Source organism: Lolium rigidum, chromosome 6, assembly GCF_022539505.1.
Source record: "Lolium rigidum isolate FL_2022 chromosome 6, APGP_CSIRO_Lrig_0.1, whole genome shotgun sequence".
NCBI lineage: Eukaryota > Viridiplantae > Streptophyta > Magnoliopsida > Poales > Poaceae > Lolium > Lolium rigidum.
The window spans coordinates 272,142,469-272,154,195 of record NC_061513.1 but is presented as its reverse complement, the minus strand read 5'-3'; the positions used below and the strand labels follow the sequence as shown (position 1 = coordinate 272,154,195).

Here is an 11,727-nt window from a genome sequence, read left to right as displayed (position 1 = left end):
AAAGAATTAAAATCTGTAGAAACCTATTCACCGCCCCTCTAGGTTTACCATCTCTATACTTTCAAAGATAAATAAAGAGTAAAATAAAATGATCAACAAATGTTTCAAAATTGTTGCCTTGTTTGATTGTGTTGTTGTTGAATTGTGTGTTTATGTTGTGTTATATTTTATCTTATAGTTTGTACGGAGAGACACATATTTTGTTTGAGAGAAGTGAACACACTTCGACTACCAAAAAGGCAAGTGACATTCAAATCCTATCTATTTTAATTATGCATTAGTGTTTTTCAACTAGTATGCATGGTAGGATTTTTGATTTCAAAAGTAAAGTATTATGCTATGCTTAGCAAACCCTAGTAGTGTGTAGCTACTCCTGAACCCATTGCTAGGATGCCTTACTTTTGCTTGCAACATCAAATGCCAAGTGATGTTTCATTGTTGAATAGGAATGTTTGAAAATTTAAAAATTAACAACCTTAATGAAACACCTGGGTGGATTTGGTATTGCTTGGTGGATGATTGTTGAGTGGCTACTCAGGGCCACATGACTCCTGTCTAGTACTTGTCATGTGGTTGTCTTCGCATGAGAGTGCACTTGTGGTTGGCCACCCAGGAATAAAGAGATTATTATGTCATCCATGTTTTAGATAGCTTCCAGTGCAATCTTATGGTATTATAGGCTCTGCCGGGATTAAGTAGGTTGCGAGGTCCAACTTGTTTGCTAGACATGCGGATGTGGCGACGGCCAGTGGAAACGGGTCTAGCTAGTATGGTTGAAACCTTCTTCTGAAAGATCTTGTCTCATTCTTCTCTTGGGAAGGGTGGGTCGTAAGGTGAAAGTGCACAACCTCTCGAGAGTTAAACCTAAGATCTTAGCCGTGTCCTCGGTTATGGACATTTTGAGCTTCTAAGCAGGGAATGTACGGAAGAATCTCATCATTGTTTTCTGAATGTATTTAAAATTGTGTATCAACCTTCGAAAAACTCATGGGAGATGTAACCATGTGATTATTCTAAAACCCATGAAGGATTTAACCATGGTGTGGTTTATAATGTCATTTAAGGATTTCAAAATGTTTTATTTTAAACAAAATATAGGATAAAATTGGCTTTATGCAAATTAGCCTACTCCACTAGCCAAATATCATGTAGATAGACATGCCATAATTGCCACCAAATAAGTGTCATTTGCCAGTACATCATTGTACTGACCTCCATTCGTGGGGCTGCATATTCAAACGTGCAGGTTCGTCTGAAGAGGATTACTAGATAGGATCTCGAGTCTACATTCCAATATGTCTGCCTGTGGCACATGAAGATGATGAAGGCTCATTGATGATTTACTATCCGCTGTGTTTGTTCTGAACATTTTATTTGAGCTAGTCCATGTGACTATGCAATTTGTAAGGTTTTACTTTACCCTCTGGATCAACGAAGTAGTAATTTGATACTATTGCAATGATTACTATATTTTGTAATATGTGTGCTATCAGTGATTCCGGGAATAGCACTATACACAGGTATCTTACCTTTACTAAAAGCTAGCGTGCTACAGCCATGGGCGACAACAGCGCGACGTACCTACTGCTGCCGAGCAGGATCATCACGTCCTACAAGTCAATCATGCCGCATGGCATCGCTGCAGAGGTGCTCCACGATCCAAACCATTATCGGCGAGGCCTCCAATGGTCGGGCCATCATCCGCGGCAGTATCTCCATTGACCTCAGATGCGCACACGGGATCACCAGTCAAGCGCCGTCATCATCGTCGCCTAGCGGGCGTGGTCGCTCCACTCCACAACATCACTGGAGCACCCACCCCCACGGCTCCATCAAGGTTGGAGCTCTTGATGGTCGAGCCGCCGGGGGGCGAGGTGCGTGGTGACACTGCGCCTGGAGGCGCTGGCGTCCGAGCTCACGTTCACAAACTCTGTGTAATCCTCTTCTTCTGCAGCATTGTCAGCTATCGCCGGCGCGCTAAAATAATGCTGTGTCAATGGTTAATATCGCCTGCATACCACAATTTTTGTGCGCCAACGGTACTAATATATCGCCGGCGTATCGCCATGTTGATTCGTCAGGGATAAGGACGGGTCAGGTTATAATCACACCCCTGTGTACCCTGGCGAACTAAAATTCTAGTCCGCATGTGGTAAATATGTATTGCCGGCGAGCAAAAATCATGGTTCGCATGCGGTATTTTTGCGGTCCTGCTCTGGAAATGGACTTGCACACCGACAGGACAAATTAAAGGCTGAGCCACGGTCTGGACATCACGCGGCAGTGCCACCAGCTACCAATCCAACGGCCATCTCCTCACCCCACCTAACAATGCAATGGCTAATGTCTCACAGTGCTGCTCCATGATGTGATCGGTCGAAACCCAAAAATAAAACAATTTGCAGCAGGCAGAGCAGATAGGATTCCTCTGTCGTTCCTCTTTCACTTTCTCCCTCTCTCGTTATGCTTGTACCCTCACACCACTGCTCGAACGCCGATGGCCCCTTCTGCTTCCTTTCTAGCGCGCGCTCCCTGCGCCGTCCTGCACGGGCTTCACCGCCGCATACACGTTGGGCCGCCTCCGGGATCTCCTCCGCACCGCCGCGCTGCGCGGGGTCGCCGGGGTGCCCACTTCCCTCGGGACGGAGGCGCACGCGGCGCACGTTGCGATCCCGGTGCTCGCGCTAGCGAACGCCGCGGAGGTCCACCTCTCCATCGACGGCGCCGACAAGGTCAACCCGGACCTCAACCTCGTCAAGGGCCGCGGTGGCTCGCTCCTCCGCGAGAAGATGATCAAGGGCGACGGAGGCCGCTTCGTTGTCGACGAGTCCAAGCTCGTACCCTGCCTCGCCTGCACGGGCGCTGTGCCCATCAAATTTGTCCCCTTCCTGCAAGTCGGGACACCCCGCGCCACAGGATCTTCATCGCCGTCTAGGACGGCCACGGCGGCGAGCTCCGACGCGGCAAGGGCAGTGACACGAAGCTCCGGCCAACGGTGGAGGAACACTCGTGACATTTGATTGCTTTTTTATTTTCTTCTTAGGGTGTTCTTTGTAAATTTCCTTACGAGTTGTAAATGCTCTGTTAAAAGTAGTCATCACATGGACTGCCTGCAGTTTGCAGCCATGTGCAGAGATGCAGGCGCTGGACAAGCTATTTTTTTTGTTTCCAAAATAATATAGCGCCAGCGAACCTAATTTGATGCACCGGTAGCATGCTCATATATCGCAGGCAAACCAACTGGTGCGCCGGCACTAAACAGGTACCACCGGCCTGTAACCACTGGCGTGCATTAGTGCACTGGCTATAACGAAAATTGGTGCGCCAACAATAGGTGTTTCCTAGTAGTGACTTATGTTGTGGCCCGTGGGGCTATAGGACTAGAACTTCCATACGAGGGGAATTCAGCATCCTCACCCCAGCTACCGATCTGGATGGTGACGAGAACGACGACTACAACCACCTAACGACATGGCACCGGTGGTACATCAGCTGGACGGTGAAGAGGACGGCGACTACAAGCACCTAGCGGTGGAGCTGTGCCGGATTTACAACCACGCTTGTAAAGAATTCACCGTCATCAACACCTAAATCCTGCTAATACCCTACTGTTGTTTGACACAATGCATTGCAGTGATTCGAGGGGCTATGTTGTACGTGTGCATCGCCCCATCGGGGCTGCGAAACTCAAGACTGTAATAGTTGCTCCTAGAGCTAACATGGGAAAAGGGCAGCCCAAACTGTTGACATAGGCTGCTCCTGATGATGACGCATGCACATGTCACACACATTATTTTTACACATATATTGGTCATGGGAAAAAAATACATGTGAATCCACTTGGTCTTGCTTTTTTTTCTTTGAGAATATCCACCTGTTCCTGTTGTCTCCTTGCTTGGACATGCCATGCCTGAAACGTCTTAGTAACTATGTTCATATGTTATTTTGTGTTTTAAAGTAATCTATGTTTTGTTGTTCCACAACAACGCGTGGGCATGGTGCTAGTTTGTTATAAACGTGACAAGTAAATAACGAAGAACGAAAAAGGAAATCGCAGCAGAGATGGAAGATTTAATGTGGAAAACCCATCCAACAAAGAGGGGGAAAACCCACTGGGGCCAGGAGCAAATATTTTACTATATCGGGAAGTGTTTACAAAAGTCGTGAGTTATCTTATATTCTAATAAACCCTAGCTAGCGACTTACAAGATGTATATATAGACGGTAGCATTGATCCGTACTACGGCCCAAGCCTCTGCTTCGGCCCAATACTCTGGCGACAGGCCTCGCTCCGCTCATCAGAAGTTAGCCTCCCTTTAATATAAATTTGGATCACAACATAACACTATTAATTTGTTTGCTTAGGTTCATGCTGCCAACAATGTAGACTATGTGCATGCCGCCGTCCCTGAAATTGAAAGGAAATTCTCTCTTGCGATCTCAAGTTAAGTTCACGCACTATTGAAGATTTTAAGAAATTCTTGCCCACGAAATACCTACGTGTTTAGTATTTAATTTATACACGGGTAATGGTATATTGCGCTTCCTCTGATCCAAATAACTTATCCAGATTTAGATGAAGGAGTGGTACTGTTTATGCCATGAGAACGTGACCAGTTATCGCTTATTGGGATCCCTCTAATCTAAAAACCATCCCATGACTCTAAAACAGTTTTGGTGTGGCTCACGAAAACGGCCAGAAAACAACGGGCTCCCATGATGTCCCAAAAAATAATTTGCCAGGATCCACGGGACCAAGAAATACTACTACAGCCACAAGATGGTGTGTTGTAGGCTTAGCCCATGAAATAGATTGATCATGACCAATAAGTACTATACTAAATGGCAACTAACTTCATTTTTCTCATAATTTTGGATTTAGTTTTTGCATGTCTATCCTGCTGACACGTGTATTTACATGTTCTGTTATTGTTCCATGTACAGCTCTGGGGTGTCTTGCAATTTCTATATGTTCTGATACGGCCTGGTTGTCACGTGCCTGGGTGTGTGTAGCCTATTCATTTTTCTGTCCGGCTGTTCGTCGGATGGTGGGTCCCAACCATATGCTACAGCGGTGCGGTCACGCCGCTTTGACTAAATTTTAGCCTTTTGCAAGCAAGCACGTACGCGTGGCCTTTCTCGAATTGTCCTTTCCCAGATTCTCTCCCCACCCGCACAAAAGAAGCGGCAGCGGTGGGAGGCGCATCCTCGGCTCCGCGGCGTCCGTCGCGATTACTTCTGCACGGGGAGCGGCAGCTACAACGGCGGCCGGCGTGTCCGGACTCCATGGCAAGTGGCGGCGGCGGACGGATCTAGGTCGGCGAGGAGGAGTGGCGCGGGGTTGACTACCATGGCGGAGTGGACAAGATGCCCATGTGCTCACGGCTGCTCCATGTGCGAGCTCCACGATGGCCAATTCCCCTCCACCGGGCAGAGCTGCCCTGACCACTCCTAGGTCCGACCGACCTCCTTTTTTCTCCATCCCCTGCTCGCCGCGAATTCACCCGCCGACTGCGCCGATTCTCCCAACAAGCAGCGATGTTCAGCCGGCTTGCCGTACTAGCTCCTCGCGGCGGCGCGCCGGCTGCAGCACGCCGCCGACCCGGCCCTGTAGCTCGACGAGGCCGACATCATATGGGGCGAGGAAGCGCGGTGGCATCCTCCTAGGTCGACATGTGCGGGCACGCTCGGTCCGCTTCCGAAGCCTCTCAGACGCGCCCCGTGGCGCCGCTGGAGGCCGTCGATGGTGGCGGCTTGGCGGGCCGGCCGCGATGCCCCTGAACATCCCGGACTGGTCCGAGATCCTCGGCACAGAGTACTACGGGGGAAACGCTGGTGCGGGGCAGTGGCCGTCGGATAGCCACAGGGACGCGTACCTAGAGCACGGCGAAGGCGGGTGGGTGCTGCCGCACGAGCAGCTCATGTGCCGAGAGCGCGCCCCGATGTCCTTATCCGTGCACGAGGGTGCTGCCACGCTCAAGGTCAACGACTCAGCGGCAGGCGGACAACGCTGGAGCTTGAGCATGCGACGCGAGGGCCGGCCGGCCGGCCGGGCCAGCGCAGAGTTGCGAGCAGAGCGGCAGGCGGCCAGCGCTGTAGCGCGAGCGTGCGCCGGCCGGCCGGAGCAGCAGGCGACCGCTTGGTCAGGTCACTTCAGCTTTTACTAGATCATGATAGAGCGCGTTGCGGCGCACGTCTATTTTAATGATATTTTGATAGTCATCTATGTGGGATCATATCATATATTTATGTCATAGCTTATGACCTGCATCACAATTGAGGATTTTAACTACAAATTAATTAGTGTAGGACAGACAACTATATTTTCCAACCTTGTACATTACAAATTATACTTTATACATCAACTTTGATTATTACTTGTGCCCAATTTGAGCCCAGTACAAACACATACATAGTACAATTTGTCGTATTTGAGAATTATGGCGAACATACAAAATAAGTACCTAAATTACACTTGTTAAAAAATTGAGATCATGTGATCCTTTGCTCCAAGTATTGGAGTATGAGAGATAAATAAAAGGATGCAACAAGCACACAGTAACTATGTCTTCTATATGCTGCCCTTCCAGTTCCGCAACACTACTTCAAGTTGTTCAAGTGTATATCGGGTTTCCCACCTAGAAATCAAAGTTCCCACAACAAATCAAAGAGAAATTGTACAATTCAAATCTTCACCAGAATGATTAACAAAACATGCACATCGAGTCAGTTAAATGCCACAGGTTTACTGCTAGATCTAACAAAAAATGCTTAGCTAGGCAAAACTAAGCCAAAAAATGGTAAATAGCATAAACAAGCTTCACCAAAAAGCTATTACAAAAAAACCTACTCATATTTAAAATATTATCTATGGGATTTTTGGCATGATAATGAAAGCAAACCATATACAAACCATATAGAATATGTTCAGGACATCTAATTGGAATATGTTTGGAATATTTAAACTGAAGGGTCCCTTGAAGTTTGAGAGAATATGAGTGGTATTGTCTACCTTGAAGGTACCATCATACTTCTTAATTGATGGAATATATTCATTGGTGAATGAATGATGTATGACACTTCCTTGTATGTTCATATTGAGTTCAGAAGCTATTTCCCAAAGCAAGAAGGTGAAAGCCCTTATAAGGAGTTCAGGAAATAACTACACAGGATAGCTGAGTAAATATTGGTATGAAAGTGTTGTGATAAATAACATGTCATGCATTTTAGTCAAGGCAAAAGATCAGACACATGATGTGCACAGATTTTGCAAACCGCCAAAAACTTCAGCATGTGAAACTGTTACACGACAAACCAGGAACAAAAAATGCAAGGAACAATAGACCAATAAATTTGTAATATGATTGATTTTCGAGAGAGTGCATACCTTTTGTACATTTAGGGAAGATGCAAGACAAATTAAACTGTGTACTTCTCGCCCATAACTGCAGACACCACAAAATGGCAGGCACGAGCATTACACAGCCCAACACAAAAACCAGATCAAACTTCTGGAAATAAAGAGACATATACCTTGCAGGCTCGCAGTAAGTAAAAAAGACACAAACTGATGGATAACAACGAACCTCGAATATTTGAATAGCTAAGTTAAGCACTGTATAAATATCTCAATACAATTAAAATTCTGACAGGTGATATTCATTATCTCAATAAGAAAGATAGTTAATATTAAAATTAACTACACTCTGTGATACCAAACTATTCAAAACAACAATGGGAGTAGAACATTTCTTATATATTTCTACATCATTTCTATTTACCTGCAGTAGTCTCAGCATTCCAGCAAAAAAAAGTCATGTAATAGAAATTTCTTGTATCTCCTTCCAATAAACGAAATTGTTCTCTCACCCCTTTTCTGGTGAGCTACCTGTCTAACCAAAAAAATGATATCAAAACAGGTCCACTAACGAACATAGAACATAATGATTTTCAATTGTAAATATAGCATTTAATAATAAACTTGCACCAAAATTTCAGACGATTCAACTCATAGGAGGAAAATGAGTAACTTAAATTCTTCTTTATGCATGATCAGCAATGCACACCATGGCACTATGGCATCTAAATATACGGTGTCAACCCAGATGTTGGGCAGGCTAGAATTTCAAGCAAAAAACAAGAACTAAAGGCAAGCACAAATCTCCAAGAACAGCCAAGATAAAATGTAAGAACAATATGGTGATTAATCTAATCCTGAAAATATGACGACATATGTGCCCTAGCAAACAGAGGCAACACATGTAATATAACGACTAAAGGTATCAGCCAACTATTTTTTAAATGTGTACAAACTGAAAACAACTGTCCCATTGACGCATTGCATACACGCTTAATTACTTGCAACTCTTCTTTGACAGCCTTCTCTTTCCCTAGACTGAGTTGCCCAATTTCACACACAACCTAGATCACCAAAGGAACCAACATGAACACCCAAAATAAAATGGCAAAAGGTAGTACCATGAGTTCAGACACTTGAATGTACGGCGTCGAAAAGATCAAGGCAAGACAAATGTTAGCACGAACAGCGTTTACACACAAATGATTTTTTTTTCTAAATTTAAAAGCAAAGTAGGGCAGAGAGCCGCTGATACTGCCAAGAACAGGCAAGATTCTAGATCCACCAACATTTCAACAATATTGCAGAACTTTGTACACTGGTCAAAGCTTGAAGCACTCAGAGATTAAGTGAATAAGTATTTACCTTCTCGACATCATATTCTTACTAACCTGTAGCATCAAAGAAATACTCCAAGTTCAAATGCAATAGTAATGTCAGATGCTATAATTCAGTCAAAAATTACATTAATTAGCTTCCCAATGAATAAGAATAAATACGAACGAATTTCTAAACCAGCCGTTGAAAAAACAGTTTTACATCTAATCATTTAGATTGATTGCATAACATGTATTTTCTAGAGGTTGTACATAAGTCAAAATACAGCCGTTCTGCATACAAACATTGTCCAACTAAAAATGTGGATCGGTTTCAACTGTACAACATTAGAAGTATTGTGCAATCTGTATGCAACCTCCCACCATGGTCTGTATATTAGCACTGATGTAGTTGTAGTTGTCTCCAGGATGCCTAAACAAGAGATAAATTCCAATCATTACTCAGTGCACAATTATAACCCAGGAGCAGTCCTAGCCAAATGAGTAGATGAAAATCCATTTAAATGGATAACATGCTGAACTCTGAAAAAATGATAAAGCTTCGACATTCTTGTAAAGAAAGTATGACACAACATATGCAAGAAAATCAACCGGATCGAGAAGCATGGACCTTGAAGTAGTCGCAGATCACATGGACATTTTCCCAGTATTCTTCGAGCAGTCGAGGTGCGCGTGCTAAGTTGGGTTTGCTCGAGAACGCTTTGTCATTATTTCTACAGAGGCATATCCTGTGATATATGCACAGATACACTGAGAACGGAAGCTAGGTTGTTCACATAGAAGGATGTACTTAGATGGAGATGTTTGATTAATTTTTTGAAAGTATGTATTAGCAGACAGTATTAAGCTAGTTTAAAGGAGAAGTAAGGAACAAATAATCTCAAAAGAATATGTCAGCAAATGTACCTGTCCAACGGCCATTGTGAAATAATAATAAATAAAGGTCACACTGGTGAGATGAGTCCGGGAATAATAATCTGGAAAATAGGATGATGACAATCCCTGGAAGAAGAAAGCAAGCACGAATATGTTGGTTAGGTGCGTAATTTTCGCTATAGTGTAAGCAGATATGAAGAACATGCAATCAGGAAACCAGAAAATCCAACCTAAGCAAGCAGCATCTCGGATGAGTAATGGGACGTCGAATGTGAGATGGGTGTAGTGAGGAAAGATCGTTGGCTGTGTCCACATATTTATACTTGAAAGAGAAGGGAGAACTGACAGTAACGCTATTACCAACGCCATGAATCAATTATTACAGCGTTACCAGCGTCATGAATCCATGATTACGGCGGCATGATGTACAATTAATCCGTGTAGAAGGAGAACCGGTTTTCCGATCCGGATGGGCTTGGTGCCATTTTTGCGATTCCGTTGATCGGAGCACACTGGACGGCCTGAAGCGGGAGGCAACCTTCACCGGCGGCGAGGCCGGACAAATAAAATATTTGGTCAACGCTAATCTACAAATCCAGGTTAAATTAAACCAAAAAATCGTTTAATCTGCGTCTGAAGTTACAGCGCAAGATCGTGAATTTCGTACGTACCGTCGCTCTTCATCTGCTCCGGTAGTACGCGTCGCAGGTGGAGGAAGAACGTAGGCGCAGGTGGAGGACGATTTGGGGGACGGAGGAGAAGAGGAGTTCAGGCGCAGGGGGAAGAGTTTTTTTTTCTGCCTCAACCGGTATGTTCGAAGCCCAAATGCATAGGCCCATAAACCGTTTCGGGGCCCAAGTTTTGTGCTGGTACCTAACTAAATTTTAGGAGTAGCAGCCTTAGAACGAAAATGGGCCGCTACGACGACAGGGAGGCCTTTTTAACGGGGGAAAGCCCGTCCTGGTCGCTCAGGACGGTCTGGTCCGTCAGATTGGCCGATCGGACGGCCAGGAAACTCTAATCGCTGTGGAGAGACCATACTAGTTCCATTGTACTGTTAACTAATTCCTCTTAATTCCTTCAAATTTCAGCCGTATTTGGTCACATTATCAATCTAGCAGATTGGCGGTAGCTGATTAGCACTACAGCTTTAGGGGAGTATAGAGACTAACTACTAGCACTAGCTGGAGTAGATCTAATTTTCTATATTTCATCACTGCTACATTGCAAGTTTCTCTAATTGACTAATTTCTTGAATCTCCTCTTGCTTTTCTTGTTATCTAGAGGACCATGTAAGCTGAAGTCCTGAGATTTCCACCACATACTTGGGATTACTTTCTACAGATTGGTCTACAAGTTATTGGAGGAAAATTGGAGCGATGGAGAATATTTTTCCTCTCCCCTACAGATGTACCAATAGGTATGCTTATTTGCAATCTTTTAAGAAATATGCTTATTTACTTTTAATTATTTGGCAGTAAGTAATATACAGATCCTGCTAAAAATCATCAATCTCAAAAAGAATCTGTAAGCTCTTGGTGTTGTTAGAGTCATATGTAGTATTAGTTTCTAGGGTATTTAGCTCATGAATTGAACGTATGATGGTTCTATGCGATTTAGGTCTATGTATTATCTATGCACTACTTGGGTAAATTATCTTTCTACTATTTTTATTTGCTCTTAGTGATCCCGTGTTGAGCTTACTTTGTTGAGTTTAAGAAAATTCAGCTAAAAAATGCTCTATTTCTGGCAGCTTAACAGAATGCTAATCCTTAAATTTCTCTTTAATTTATTATGTTATTTCCTGTCTTTGTACAACTGCATGGTTAGTCAGGCAAACGGAATGGGAGGGGGGAATCAGTGTCCTGCGCTTGAACAACTTGAACAACACCAGGAGCAACAACGAAGCACAACATGGAGGAGTAGTGTCAGTACAATTGCCAAAAATGACAGTACTGGTCGGTGATTTTGTTGTTTGAGTTCTCTACTTCTCTGGATGTCAGCTGATATCTAGATGACAGAAGAAGCATATGTAACATTTTCTGTAGACTAAGGGAAGGTGAGTAGTGAATATTGCATGATCGATTACATCTTGACTATTCGATTTGTTAATTCCCCTTCGCAGTCTAAAATAATTTTAATCAAAAAAAACGGTTA

General features: G+C 44.1%; 1 long non-coding RNA gene across 3 annotated transcripts; it reads right to left on the bottom strand.

The window, feature by feature from the left end:
• Window positions 1-6,369: 6,369 nt before the first annotated feature.
• On the bottom strand, window positions 6,370-10,337 carry LOC124664361. 3 transcript variants are annotated; one of them, XR_006990445.1, is made up of 6 exons: window positions 10,242-10,337; window positions 9,801-10,108; window positions 9,601-9,696; window positions 9,305-9,422; window positions 7,013-9,106; window positions 6,370-6,638 (listed from the first exon to the last, which is right to left on the bottom strand). It is a non-coding gene; the product is annotated as an uncharacterized LOC124664361 (long non-coding RNA). The 3 variants fall into 3 exon arrangements; XR_006990446.1 differs by having other exon boundaries at window positions 7,388-9,106; XR_006990444.1 differs by having other exon boundaries at window positions 6,370-9,106.
• Window positions 10,338-11,727: the final 1,390 nt, after the last annotated feature.